Source organism: Mchenga conophoros, linkage group LG18 (assembly GCF_057382185.1).
Source record: "Mchenga conophoros isolate Kocher_MC1m ecotype Shallow Benthic linkage group LG18, M_conophoros_male_GT1.1, whole genome shotgun sequence".
Classification (NCBI taxonomy): Eukaryota; Metazoa; Chordata; class Actinopteri; order Cichliformes; family Cichlidae; genus Mchenga; species Mchenga conophoros.
In genome coordinates this window covers 32,872,369-32,887,859 of record NC_140543.1, presented here as the reverse complement: position 1 = coordinate 32,887,859, position 15,491 = coordinate 32,872,369, and positions in this window count along the sequence as shown.

Genomic DNA, 15,491 nt, shown 5'->3' with positions numbered 1-15,491 from the left:
CTTGGGACAATTGTGTTGGTGACAGCTTTTGTTATAATATCAATAATATTTCTATGAATATGGGATACTGTTACATGTTTGCATAGACTTTTGTGGAATATGGAGACACTCCTGGCATTATATGAGCAAAGTGAGACTCATTTTTTAGGGTTGGTGGAGATGAGTGTGAAGATCCAAACAATCCCTGTCAGTGATGGAGAAGCTTTGATGAAAATATTTGGTAAAAAGTTCACCAGCATGAAGGAAATGAAGTTTCAAACTTTCCTTAGGAGGAGCCCAGCACGCCTGCTTAAAGAAAAGTGAGTGTGGCGATGTGGATGTTTGCAGCGACTGCTGTATAGAGGCCATCCTGCTACACATGAAACACATCAGAGTCATAACTGTTATTTTAGTCACGTGTTTGTTTATTATCCTTATTGTTTTATCTGGGACTGTTTGCAGACATCTCAGAGAGAGGAGACACCAGCATCTGAACAGAGACTCAAACCAGCAACCTGCAGCTCCCTGCTTGGCTGCTCCAGTTTTCTCCTCACTCATGTTGCCCACCAGTGATTTCTAGCTGCCCACCCACACAGCAGGCTAGAATATGCGCTGAGCCTCAGCACCCAATACTTGGACATGTTTTCTTTATTAAACAATGAACCAGACCCCAAAAGTAAACAGCTGTTATTGCTAGGCAACGGGAGCAGCATTTGGAGATGCAGCACCTGACATTCCTGACCATGTGGGCGGAGCATGCATGAAATGGAATGTTTAGTAGAACTGTGCAACACAAGCACTTAGTTCCAGCATGTTTCATTGTATCCAGACACAGCTAGAGACACATCTACAGCAGCATCTCTGTGCAGGACAAACGACAGTTGACGAAGAAACATCGAAAACTTCACTTCACTCCTCTACAAAACGTTGGTTCCTTTGTTTAAAAGGCCAAAATGAATCAAGGGAGATCGAGAAGAGGATCGGCGAGTGCTTCACCTCACAATTCAGTACAGCTGATTAACCTGCAAGAAGAATTTCAAATGATACAGGCTGAAAATATCAAATTAAAAGAAGAGGCAGAAAAATCAAGAGGAGAAGCTAAAAATTCAAAGTTTGAAACTGAAGTAGTATTGCAGGAATTACTGGATGTGGGTCTCAAACTTAAAGGAGAGAAGATAAGAAAACAACAGGCAGAAAACGAGAATGAAAACATGAAGAAAGAACTGTTGCAAGCTCAAAAAGCATTGGAGGAAGAGAAAAGCACAGCACAAGAAGCCAAAAATAAATATCAAACTGCAAAGAAGGAGGCAGGAAATGTGATGCAGGAATTACAGGAGGTGCAGGAAGCTTTTGAAGAGGAAAAAAGCAAAATGCAGTTGGCAACACAAGACGCTGCAAATGTAATGGCTGAAGCTGAAACACTAAGGAAGGAATTACTGCATGTGAAGCAACAACTTGAAGAGGAGAAAAAATGTAAACACGAGACAGAAAATGAGATTGAAAATATGAAGAAAGAATTGTTGGAAGCTCAAAAAGTGTTGGAGGAAGAGAAAATTAAAATACAGGAAGCAAAGAAAGAAATGGAAGATACAAAGAGTTACACTCAAAACATGAAGGAGGAACTGATGAAAGTGCAAGAGGAACTTGCAGAAGGGAAAATTGAGTTGAAGGTATTCAAGAAAGAAACGACGGTGACCAAGAAAGGCTGCAAAGATGAACTTAAAGAAATACAAAAGCACAAAAAGGAAGCTAAAGAGCTCCTCAAACACAAAGGGAAACTGGCCAAACAGCAGCTGAAAGAAACATTTAAAGATGCCGAGGAGCAGCTCAACAAAACCTTAAAAGAGCTGAAGGCAAAAGAAAAGCAAGCCGAGGACAGGAGGGGATTCTGGAGCAGACTGCTGAGAAAGAACTGACCCAGCAGCATCTTCCTCCTTCCCCCTCTCTCAACCTTTCTTTCACAAAAATCCCCCCAAACTTTACTTGGGACGTTTGTTTGTTTTTCAAAAACTCTATTCTGAATGCATGTACTGACATACAAAAATAAAATTGCCATAACTTGACCTCATGTTGCCTGCTTCTTTTCTTGTGTGTCTGTGGATGTAAAACAGTAACACACTTTCTGCTCTGTGTGTTTTTAAATTGCAAATAAATGCAATATGTTCTCATTTTAAAATGCAGTGCAAAAAACTTCTGCTTTAAATCTTTTTTTTTTTTTTAGCAAAAAGCTTTTTTTTTGCCTGTTGTGGAAGTTTTCCATTTAAATAAAGCCTGCAGACGAGCGGTGAGCGGTAGCTAACATTCTTTAATCAAAACACACAAAGAACAGACAAGCAAGCTTGATGAAGTCCCTGCATGACCGCGGGACAGACGGTCAGCAGAGTCTCCCTGAGCCTAGCATGGCTCTCAGTTAAATACCTTCTCCAGGAACAAAAGGCAGTACACAGCTGTTTCACACCTTAAGGTTCACACTCCCTTGCTTCCTACCAGAGTCCTCAAAGACACAAAAGACTCTTCCTGTGGAGTTGTCTGCTTCCCCCAACTTCCTTACTAGACCCCCAGCATTTGTCTTACTGTATGAGTGTGAGACATGTTAAAATCCAGTGGCACCAAGGTATCATACAATAAAATAATGTGATTAATGCATAAGTAAAAGAAATTCCTATACATGCCCCTTCCTGATTTCTTATGTTTTAACATGTTTGTTACACTTACATGTTTCCAATTTCAAATGTTAACACAGATGTTCAGAGTAAATACAGATTGTAGTTTTTCAAATGATGATTTCATTTAGTTTGGGGAAACAGCTCTCCAACTTTACCTCATGTAGAAAAAGTCATTTCCTTCTAAACCTAATAAGTGGTTTTGTCATCTAGCAAGAACTGCAGTCAAGCATTTGCAATAACTAATAAAAAAAAAAGCACTTGGGACAATTGTGTTGGTGACAGCTTTTGTTATAATATCAATAATATTTCTATGAATATGGGATACTGTTACATGTTTGCATAGACTTTTGTGGAATATGGAGACACTCCTGGCATTATATGAGCAAAGTGAGACTCATTTTTTAGGGTTGGTGGAGATGAGTGTGAAGATCCAAACAATCCCTGTCAGTGATGGAGAAGCTTTGATGAAAATATTTGGTAAAAAGTTCACCAGCATGAAGGAAATGAAGTTTCAAACTTTCCTTAGGAGGAGCCCAGCACGCCTGCTTAAAGAAAAGTGAGTGTGGCGATGTGGATGTTTGCAGCGACTGCTGTATAGAGGCCATCCTGCTACACATGAAACACATCAGAGTCATAACTGTTATTTTAGTCACGTGTTTGTTTATTATCCTTATTGTTTTATCTGGGACTGTTTGCAGACATCTCAGAGAGAGGAGACACCAGCATCTGAACAGAGACTCAAACCAGCAACCTGCAGCTCCCTGCTTGGCTGCTCCAGTTTTCTCCTCACTCATGTTGCCCACCAGTGATTTCTAGCTGCCCACCCACACAGCAGGCTAGAATATGCGCTGAGCCTCAGCACCCAATACTTGGACATGTTTTCTTTATTAAACAATGAACCAGACCCCAAAAGTAAACAGCTGTTATTGCTAGGCAACGGGAGCAGCATTTGGAGATGCAGCACCTGACATTCCTGACCATGTGGGCGGAGCATGCATGAAATGGAATGTTTAGTAGAACTGTGCAACACAAGCACTTAGTTCCAGCATGTTTCATTGTATCCAGACACAGCTAGAGACACATCTACAGCAGCATCTCTGTGCAGGACAAACGACAGTTGACGAAGAAACATCGAAAACTTCACTTCACTCCTCTACAAAACGTTGGTTCCTTTGTTTAAAAGGCCAAAATGAATCAAGGGAGATCGAGAAGAGGATCGGCGAGTGCTTCACCTCACAATTCAGTACAGCTGATTAACCTGCAAGAAGAATTTCAAATGATACAGGCTGAAAATATCAAATTAAAAGAAGAGGCAGAAAAATCAAGAGGAGAAGCTAAAAATTCAAAGTTTGAAACTGAAGTAGTATTGCAGGAATTACTGGATGTGGGTCTCAAACTTAAAGGAGAGAAGATAAGAAAACAACAGGCAGAAAACGAGAATGAAAACATGAAGAAAGAACTGTTGCAAGCTCAAAAAGCATTGGAGGAAGAGAAAAGCACAGCACAAGAAGCCAACAATAAATATCAAACTGCAAAGAAGGAGGCAGGAAATGTGATGCAGGAATTACAGGAGGTGCAGGAAGCTTTTGAAGAGGAAAAAAGCAAAATGCAGTTGGCAACACAAGACGCTGCAAATGTAATGGCTGAAGCTGAAACACTAAGGAAGGAATTACTGCATGTGAAGCAACAACTTGAAGAAGAGAAAAAATGTAAACACGAGACAGAAAATGAGATTGAAAATATGAAGAAAGAATTGTTGGAAGCTCAAAAAGTGTTGGAGGAAGAGAAAATTAAAATACAGGAAGCAAAGAAAGAAATGGAAGATACAAAGAGTTACACTCAAAACATGAAGGAGGAACTGATGAAAGTGCAAGAGGAACTTGCAGAAGGGAAAATTGAGTTGAAGGTATTCAAGAAAGAAACGACGGTGACCAAGAAAGGCTGCAAAGATGAACTTAAAGAAATACAAAAGCACAAAAAGGAAGCTAAAGAGCTCCTCAAACACAAAGGGAAACTGGCCAAACAGCAGCTGAAAGAAACATTTAAAGATGCCGAGGAGCAGCTCAACAAAACCTTAAAAGAGCTGAAGGCAAAAGAAAAGCAAGCCGAGGACAGGAGGGGATTCTGGAGCAGACTGCTGAGAAAGAACTGACCCAGCAGCATCTTCCTCCTTCCCCCTCTCTCAACCTTTCTTTCACAAAAATCCCCCCAAACTTTACTTGGGACGTTTGTTTGTTTTTCAAAAACTCTATTCTGAATGCATGTACTGACATACAAAAATAAAATTGCCATAACTTGACCTCATGTTGCCTGCTTCTTTTCTTGTGTGTCTGTGGATGTAAAACAGTAACACACTTTCTGCTCTGTGTGTTTTTAAATTGCAAATAAATGCAATATGTTCTCATTTTAAAATGCAGTGCAAAAAACTTCTGCTTTAAATCTTTTTTTTTTTTTTAGCAAAAAGCTTTTTTTTTGCCTGTTGTGGAAGTTTTCCATTTAAATAAAGCCTGCAGATGAGCGGTGAGCGGTAGCTAACATTCTTTAATCAAAACACACAAAGAACAGACAAGCAAGCTTGATGAAGTCCCTGCATGACCGCGGGACAGACGGTCAGCAGAGTCTCCCTGAGCCTAGCATGGCTCTCAGTTAAATACCTTCTCCAGGAACAAAAGGCAGTACACAGCTGTTTCACACCTTAAGGTTCACACTCCCTTGCTTCCTACCAGAGTCCTCAAAGACACAAAAGACTCTTCCTGTGGAGTTGTCTGCTTCCCCCAACTTCCTTACTAGACCCCCAGCATTTGTCTTACTGTATGAGTGTGAGACATGTTAAAATCCAGTGGCACCAAGGTATCATACAATAAAATAATGTGATTAATGCATAAGTAAAAGAAATTCCTATACATGCCCCTTCCTGATTTCTTATGTTTTAACATGTTTGTTACACTTACATGTTTCCAATTTCAAATGTTAACACAGATGTTCAGAGTAAATACAGATTGTAGTTTTTCAAATGATGATTTCATTTAGTTTGGGGAAACAGCTCTCCAACTTTACCTCATGTAGAAAAAGTCATTTCCTTCTAAACCTAATAAGTGGTTTTGTCATCTAGCAAGAACTGCAGTCAAGCATTTGCAATAACTAATAAAAAAAAAAGCACTTGGGACAATTGTGTTGGTGACAGCTTTTGTTATAATATCAATAATATTTCTATGAATATGGGATACTGTTACATGTTTGCATAGACTTTTGTGGAATATGGAGACACTCCTGGCATTATATGAGCAAAGTGAGACTCATTTTTTAGGGTTGGTGGAAATGAGTGTGAAGATCCAAACAATCCCTGTCAGTGATGGAGAAGCTTTGATGAAAATATTTGGTAAAAAGTTCACCAGCATGAAGGAAATGAAGTTTCAAACTTTCCTTAGGAGGAGCCCAGCACGCCTGCTTAAAGAATAGTAAGTGTGGCGATGTGGATGCTTGCAGCGACTGCTGTATAGAGGCCATCCTGCTACACATGAAACACATCAGAGTCATAATTGTTATTTTAGTCACGTGTTTGTTTATTATCCTTATTGTTTTATCTGGGACAGTTTGCAGACATCTCAGAGAGAGGAGACACCAGCATCTGAACAGAGACTCAAACCAGCAACCTGCAGCTCCCTGCTTGGCTGCTCCAGTTTTCTCCTCACTCATGTTGCCCACCAGTGATTTCTAGCTGCCCACCCACACAGCAGGCTAGAATATGCGCTGAGCCTCAGCACCCAATACTTGGACATGTTTTCTTTATTAAATAATGAACCAGACCCCAAAAGTAAACAGCTGTTATTGCTAGGCAACGGGAGCAGCATTTGGAGATGCAGCACCTGACATTCCTGACCATGTGGGCGGAGCATGCATGAAATGGAATGTTTAGTAGAACTGTGCAACACAAGCACTTAGTTCCAGCATGTTTCATTGTATCCAGACACAGCTAGAGACACATCTACAGCAGCATCTCTGTGCAGGACAAACGACAGTTGACGAAGAAACATCGAAAACTTCACTTCACTCCTCTACAAAACGTTGGTTCCTTTGTTTAAAAGGCCAAAATGAATCAAGGGAGATCGAGAAGAGGATCGGCGAGTGCTTCACCTCACAATTCAGTACAGCTGATTCATTTTAAATTTCAAATGATACAGGCTGAAAATGTCAAATTAAAAGAAGAGGCAGAAAAATCAAGAGGAGAAGCTAAAAATTCAAAGTTTGAAACTGAAGTAGTATTGCAGGAATTACTGGATGTGGGTCTCAAACTTAAAGGAGAGAAGATAAGAAAACAACAGGCAGAAAACGAGAATGAAAACATGAAGAAAGAACTGTTGCAAGCTCAAAAAGCATTGGAGGAAGAGAAAAGCACAGCACAAGAAGCCAAAAATAAATATCAAACTGCAAAGAAGGAGGCAGGAAATGTGATGCAGGAATTACAGGAGGTGCAGGAAGCTTTTGAAGAGGAAAAAAGCAAAATGCAGTTGGCAACACAAGACGCTGCAAATGTAATGGCTGAAGCTGAAACACTAAGGAAGGAATTACTGCATGTGAAGCAACAACTTGAAGAGGAGAAAAAATGTAAACACGAGACAGAAAATGAGATTGAAAATATGAAGAAAGAATTGTTGGAAGCTCAAAAAGTGTTGGAGGAAGAGAAAATTAAAATACAGGAAGCAAAGAAAGAAATGGAAGATACAAAGAGTTACACTCAAAACATGAAGGAGGAACTGATGAAAGTGCAAGAGGAACTTGCAGAAGGGAAAATTGAGTTGAAGGTATTCAAGAAAGAAACGACGGTGACCAAGAAAGGCTGCAAAGATGAACTTAAAGAAATACAAAAGCACAAAAGGGAAGCTAAAGAGCTCCTCAAACACAAAGGGAAACTGGCCAAACAGCAGCTGAAAGAAACATTTAAAGATGCCGAGGAGCAGCTCAACAAAACCTTAAAAGAGCTGAAGGCAAAAGAAAAGCAAGCCGAGGACAGGAGGGGATTCTGGAGCAGACTGCTGAGAAAGAACTGACCCAGCAGCATCTTCCTCCTTCCCCCTCTCTCAACCTTTCTTTCACAAAAATCCCCCCAAACTTTACTTGGGACGTTTGTTTGTTTTTCAAAAACTCTATTCTGAATGCATGTACTGACATACAAAAATAAAATTGCCATAACTTGACCTCATGTTGCCTGCTTCTTTTCTTGTGTGTCTGTGGATGTAAAACAGTAACACACTTTCTGCTCTGTGTGTTTTTAAATTGCAAATAAATGCAATATGTTCTCATTTTAAAATGCAGTGCAAAAAACTTCTGCTTTAAATCTTTTTTTTTTTTTTAGCAAAAAGCTTTTTTTTTTTGCCTGTTGTGGAAGTTTTCCATTTAAATAAAGCCTGCAGATGAGTGGTGAGCGGTAGCTAACATTCTTTAATCAAAACACACAAAGAACAGACAAGCAAGCTTGATGAAGTCCCTGCATGACCGCGGGACAGACGGTCAGCAGAGTCTCCCTGAGCCTAGCATGGCTCTCAGTTAAATACCTTCTCCAGGAACAAAAGGCAGTACACAGCTGTTTCACACCTTAAGGTTCACACTCCCTTGCTTCCTACCAGAGTCCTCAAAGACACAAAAGACTCTTCCTGTGGAGTTGTCTGCTTCCCCCAACTTCCTTACTAGACCCCCAGCATTTGTCTTACTGTATGAGTGTGAGACATGTTAAAATCCAGTGGCACCAAGGTATCATACAATAAAATAATGTGATTAATGCATAAGTAAAAGAAATTCCTATACATGCCCCTTCCTGATTTCTTATGTTTTAACATGTTTGTTACACTTACAATTTCAAATGTTAACACAGATGTTCAGAGTAAATACTAGAGATGGCACGATACCACTTTTTTATGTCCGATACCGATACCGATATCATAAATTTGGATATCTGCCGATACCGATATGAATCCGATATAGTGTTTTTTAATCAACAAAACTGTTTTTTAAAATATCTTGCTGCATTTTGTATAAGTTCATACTCAAGTTTAAAACAACAACTACACTAAAGCTATTCTGTTATACCTGTATACAAAAAAATATTTCATAGTTCAGCAATACTGATCAATCTAATAAACTTAGACCTACACCATCCTCCCTATTCTGGTATTTTAAAGAGTACTTAGCGTAAATATTAAGCAACCTAACTAATAGGGTTCCAACTCCCAGCAACAACAAAAATAAATAAATAAAAAATAGGAAACCACCTCTCACGCGACACCTCATGATGCTTAATCGACGTAATCAACCTTAATTTGATGCAGTGTAAAAAGAAAAAGCACAGAAATCAATTATTTTTCAAGAAATATTAAATAGATTCAACATCTTTCTTCAACAAAATTGCAGACATCAATTTTAATAGTTTAGACTGCAAAAACAAAATATTAGTGTGACTATAATATCCTACCTTATACATTATTCTTATAGCACATTTTTGTAGTATAACCAGGTGATGCAGAGAACTTTTGTAATTATTGCCCCACACCTCTACACAATAAGTCAAGTATGGTAGGACTAGTACACAGTATAACAAAAACATTGCATGGCAGTTTAAGAAGAACTTGGCTCTATTTATGATTGAGATACTTTTGGACACTTTATTTTGTATATGTCTGATGTGTGATTTCCAGCATAATTTGCTATCAATCATTACTCCCAAGAATTTTATTTCTGACACTACATCTATGACTACACCATCTATTTTTATTACAGTATCTACATTTACATTGTAATTCCCAAAGAACATTACCTTGGTTTTGCTCAAATTTATAGATAATTTGTTAACATCCATCCATATTTTTAATTTCCTTAACTCATTGTTAATGTTAAGTACTAGGTCACTATGGTCGTCGTTATAATAAAAAATATTGGTGTCGTCAGCAAATATGACAAATTTTAATAACTTTGATACATTAAATATGTCGTTTATATAAAGGTTAAATAGAGTTGGTCCCAGAACTGATCCTTGTGGCACTCCACAGCTAATGCCCAAATACCCCGATTCAAACTCGCCCATCTTCACATACTGTTGTCTCTCAGTCAAATAACTTTGGATCCATTTCAAAGCCACTCCCCTAATACCATATCTGTCTAATTTTTTAAATAATCTGCTATGATTAATCGTATCAAATGCTTTCTTCAAGTCAATAAATATCCCTGCTGCATGTCTTTTTCTATCCAGACTGTTGGTTATCTCTTCTATTGCATCAATGATAGCCATTGAAGTTGACCTTCCTGTCCTAAATCCGTACTGACTTTCATTAATTAGTTTATGTTTGTCAATAAATTTACCTAGTCTATTATTATAAAGTTTTTCTAATATTTTAGAAAACTGAGGGAGCAGGGACACTGGTCGATTAGTGAAGATGTGTTTGTTTCCACTTTTATATATGGGTATAACTTTAGCTATTTTCATTTTCTTTGGGCATTTCCCTGTTTGAAATGATAATTACATATATAAGCTAGAGGTCTGGCAATGCTATGTATGATTCGTTTAACTAATGTCATATCTATACCAAAACAATCAGTAGAGGTCTTGTTCTTACAGTTGTTAACTACATCTAAAATATCTAATTCAGTAACTCCCGACAAGAACATAGTCTTTGAATTTATTTCTATCAGTGACATTTCGCTGCGATTACTTTTTGGAATTGTTGTAGCCAGCTCCGGTCCCACATTTACAAAAAAGCTGTTAAAGCACTCCACCATCTCGTTTAGATTGTAATTGTCACTGTTATTATTAGTGAAATAATCTGGATATGAGCATTTTTTTGTGTTACCTTTAATAATAGTGTTAAGTATTCCCCATATCTCTTTAGTGTTGTTTTTATTTTTATGTATTAATTTAGTATAGTACAATTTCTTACTAGTTCTTAATATTTCCGTTAGTTTATTTTTATAATTTTTATATCTATACTCTGCTTCTTCAGTTCTTAGCTTAGTGAATTGTCTATATAAAGAATTTTTCTTCTTACAGGCCTTGTGTAGTCCTTTTGTTAACCATGGGCATTTAATAGATTTATTGTTGATACTGAATTGCCCGACTGGGCAGTTTTTATCGTACAGGCAGTTGAAGATATCCAAAAATATTTCAAAAGCACTATCCACATCATCTCCAGCATACACTGCATTCCAATCCTGATTCATCAAGTCCTGATAAAGGAGATTAATTGCATTTTCTGTTCTTACTCGTTTGTAGATATATTTCTGAGGTACTTTCTTACATACACTCTTAACGTCATACACTATAAATATTGGCAGGTGATCAGTTATATCACATACCATTAGTCCGCTAGCAATTATTAACTCTAAATTATTTGTAAAGATGTTATCAATAAGGGTAGCACTATGAGATGTTATACGACTTGGTCTTAAAATTGTGGGATATAAACTCATACCAATCATCCTATTAATATAATTCTCGGTGGTCTTGTGATTGTTTGGATTTATCAAATCGATATTGAAATCTCCACAGATGAATAATATTTTATTACTTACAACTGAAAATATTTTTTCAATCCAATCAGTGAATACTTCTAGACTCGAACCAGGTGATCTATAAAGACAACTAACAATAATGTTTTTCTCTTTTTCATTGATAATTTCTATGGTTAAGCATTCAAGTAAGTCATTTATTGTCAATGTCATACTTTCCAATATTCGAAATTTAAATTTCCTATGGACATATATAGCAACACCTCCTCCTGCTTTGTTTGTTCTATTAACATAATTAAGATTATAATCCTTTAATTCAAAATCAACACCTTTTTCTTCTTTAATCCATGTTTCTGATACTGCTATAATACTAAATGGGTCGTGAAACTGTTGTAAATATTCCTCAATTGAACTGAAATTTGCATACAAACTTCTACTATTAAAGTGAATGATTGAGAATTTCTTATCAGTTTTAATTGAGGAATTATATTCTTTTTCAGAATAATATTTACAGTCATTTGGGTTGGCTAATAGGAAGTGGTTGTCAGGGTCTAATTGATCTTCTTGATCTAAAGCATTATGATCAGTATATTCGAAATGCTTCAATTCCAAATCCTCAAGGTTTAAACTCCGTTCTTGTGTTTCTAATTCATCTTTTGTCAGATTTAAGGAGTATTTAGATGTCATTGTATGAGTTTACGCTCCCTTAACTGACACAGGTTGTGCAGACCCTCAGTAGTATTCATTCATATTTATTCAATTCCTCTATATCTCTGATAATCACCACTTTAGCTTCCTCAGGCGTTCCTTTCAGTTTGATGTATACCTTACAGTTCATGACCCAAGTATTCTGTATCTTGTCCTGCTTCCTCATGATTCTGGCTTTTTTAGCAATGTCCGCATTTCTATTAATCAAATGATCATTCAGATAGACGTTCGTTAGTACCTTTTAGCTTTTTCCCTTGCTTCATTAATGCAACTTTGTTTTTTCTGCTGACAAACCTCAGGAACACCGCCGGCATGTTGTTCTTCGTGGGAAGAGGGTGACAGGCATCAACACTAGCATCCCCAGGCTTCTACCTTTCTACCTATAAAACCCGGAGAGCAGTCAAATGGTGGAAGTGGAAGCTAAATTGGCTAGTCATTCATATGTATATTAGGTCGTTACCTAGGAATTCTGGAGGGAGGGGAGTGGGGGTGAGTGATTGAGGGGGTTGGGGAGTGGAGTGTTTCAGTTTGCCATCTTAGGGAGAAATCAACACATGTCCTTTGTATGTCCTTTGTTGCTGACATTTATTGATGAAAACAGTACAAAAAACCAACCATTTGTACACATATTTACAAATAATGATAAAAAGTGAGTGAGTACATTTCAACATTTTCAGCAATCACTCACAATCCTGGCACTGCCACGGTATCTGTCGTCTGCATTTACCACATGTGTACCTGTAGCAGTGAACACATCGCACAGTGGCCTGATTTTTTTTGCATCTGTGTTTGACCTGACACGTGGCCCTTTTTCCAGGGCTCGGTGTGGAGTGGCATACCTGAGTGGTGAATTCATTGCGATCTGTCTGTCTAGTGGATTGAGGAATTTCCCTGCGAATCTTGTTGACTGTGCCGAGGATGGTGGTTTTCCGTCCAAGAAGTTTTTGCGCAAGTGAAAGCGATGTGAAGAAATTGTCCGTGGTAACATTTCTGCCCTTGTCTAGGAATGGTTCCATCAGCCTCATTACTACATTTTCAGAAAGTCTCTCCCCAGTGGGACGATTGGGGTCCTTGCCAAGATATGGGAAGACATTGCAAATGTACTTGGATTTTAGGTCGCAGGCCACCCAAAACTTGATCCCAAACTTGTCCGGTTTACTTGCAATATACTGCAGGAAACAGCACCGAGTCTTTGATGGGAAAAGCTGTTCATCAATGGTGATATGTAGACCAGGGTTGTAGCACGTGATGCAGTTGGTGACAAATGATCCCCACACACTGGAAATTGCAGCGAACTTATCAGTCTTTGCTCGATCACTGCGGGTGGACTTGTCATCAAAGCGTAGGTGTTGCATGATGTCTTGGAAGCGGTTTCGTGCCATAATTCCAATTATCTGTGGGTTTCCCAGGTTTGCTGACCAGCAGTCATTTAGAGATGGAACCCTGGTAACCCCCCGCAAGATGACAATTGCAATAAATGTCATTAGTTCAGGGAGGTCCATGAACCAATGAACATGCTCCATGCACCACTCAGCAGGCCATTTGTAAATATGTGTACAAATGGTTGGTTTTTTGTACTGTTTTTATCAATAAATCTCAGCAACAAAGGACATACACCCATGTGTGTTGATTTCTCCCTAAGATGGCAAACTGAAACACTCCAAGTTGGTGACTTTTGGAGATTTGTTTCCCTGGATGATTGAGAATGCATCAAGATGAAACACAAAAGGAAGCTCACCGCTTTTAGCAGCTCCCCCACCCCCTCAATCACACACCCCCACTCCCCTCCCTCCAGAATTCCCAGGTAACAGCCTAATATACATATGAATGACTAGCCAATTTAGCTTCCACTTCCACCATTTGACTGCTCTCCGGGTTTTATAGGTAGAAAGGTAGAAGCCTGGGGATGCTAGTGTTAAAGATGATCAATTTCCACCACAGCACAATCAGTACTTTACCTCACACTGCACATTCACCCCTCATCTCCGGGTTTAGGAATAATAGCTTGGTGCAGTCCTCAGTTTTGACATTGATAATAATTTCGGCTTGTGAACTCAGTTGCTACCCGTCGAACTCAGTTGCACTGGCAGAACCAAATGTCATCCACTCCTCACTGAAGTCGTCCACCGGTCCAACCACTTTCGGTTGCTAGCTGCTCCTCCGTCGAGCCGCCATGTCTTCCATTTTCTGATGATTGCTCCCACAGTTGATTTTTTCACACCAAGCTGCTTGCCTATTGTAGATTCACTCTTCCCAGTCTGGTGCAGGTCTACAATACTTTTCCTGGTGTCCTTCGAAAGCTCTTTGGTCTTGGCCATGGTGGAGTTTGGAGTCTGACTGTTTGAGGCTGTGGACAGGTGTCTTTTATACAGATGATGAGTTCAAACAGGTGCCATTCATACAGGTAACGAGTGGGGGACAGAAAAGCTTCTTACAGAAGACGTTACAGGTCTGTGAGAGCCAGAGATTTTCCTTGTTTGAGGTGACCAAATACTTATTTTCCACCCTAATTTACGAATAAATTCTTTACAAATCCTACCATGTGAATTCATGGATTTTTTTTTTCACATTCTGTCTCTCACAGTTGAAGTGTACCTCTGGTGCAAATTACTGACCTCTGTCATCATTTTAAGTGGGGGAACTTGCACAATCGGTGGCTGACTAAATGCTTTTTTGCCCCACTGTAGTAAAGAGGGCTGAACTGATGAAGCAGCAACATCATATACAGTAAATAACACAGTAATGTTCAACAGAAACAGAATGAAAGAAGTGTGTGTGTGTGTGTGTGTGTGTGTGTGTGTGTGTGTGTGTGTGTGTGTGTGTGTGTGTGCGCGCGCGTGCGCGTGCGTGCGTGCGTGCGGCACTGGATATAGCTATTGGTGAGTTGCTTCTGCAAAAAAACAGTAACGTTTATGAAGTTTCTGGTTGAGAATAAGAGCAAGAACATTTGATATTAAACACACAGTTATCATTCATGCTAAATGAAAAATTTATGCTGAAAGTACCAAAACTTGCAAGACAAATCAAAATACACCATTAATGTTACAGTAAATGTCAGTGTACCACGCCTCACCAAAACTAAACTGCGCTAGAAATCACGCTATGTTTTGTTCTGTCCTAGCCAAAGGCAGCGGTACTAGTGAAAAGTCAACATGATGCTGAAGGCTCATTGCACACTGCACATAAACAACAGAGCCTTCCCAGGAATTCTTTTTGCTAAAACATAAGACTTTTTTCATTTTGAAATTTGGGTTCTTCTCTTTGGTTGACTGTTCATATAAGCCAGGGGTGTCAAACTCAATTGCACAGGGGGCCAAACCTCAAGGCACACTTTAGGTCGCGGGCCAAACAAGATAAACATTTATTGAACACACTAAAACAATGTTTGTAAACATAAATATGAATAAAACAGAAAGGAATATAATTCCAGAATAAATAAACTTAAAAAAAATGAACTTTAACTTTAAATATTTTGGTCTCCATAAAAATCTATCCTGTCAAAATGATGCAAGTTAGAAATAGAAATATGAACATGCTGCCAGAACAAGCTGGGGCATTGCTTCAGGAATGGAACTAATAAACTCTGCGGGACATTCAGTGTCGTACTTTCCCTTGAGTGTATCATTACACTGCAGCTCCATCTGA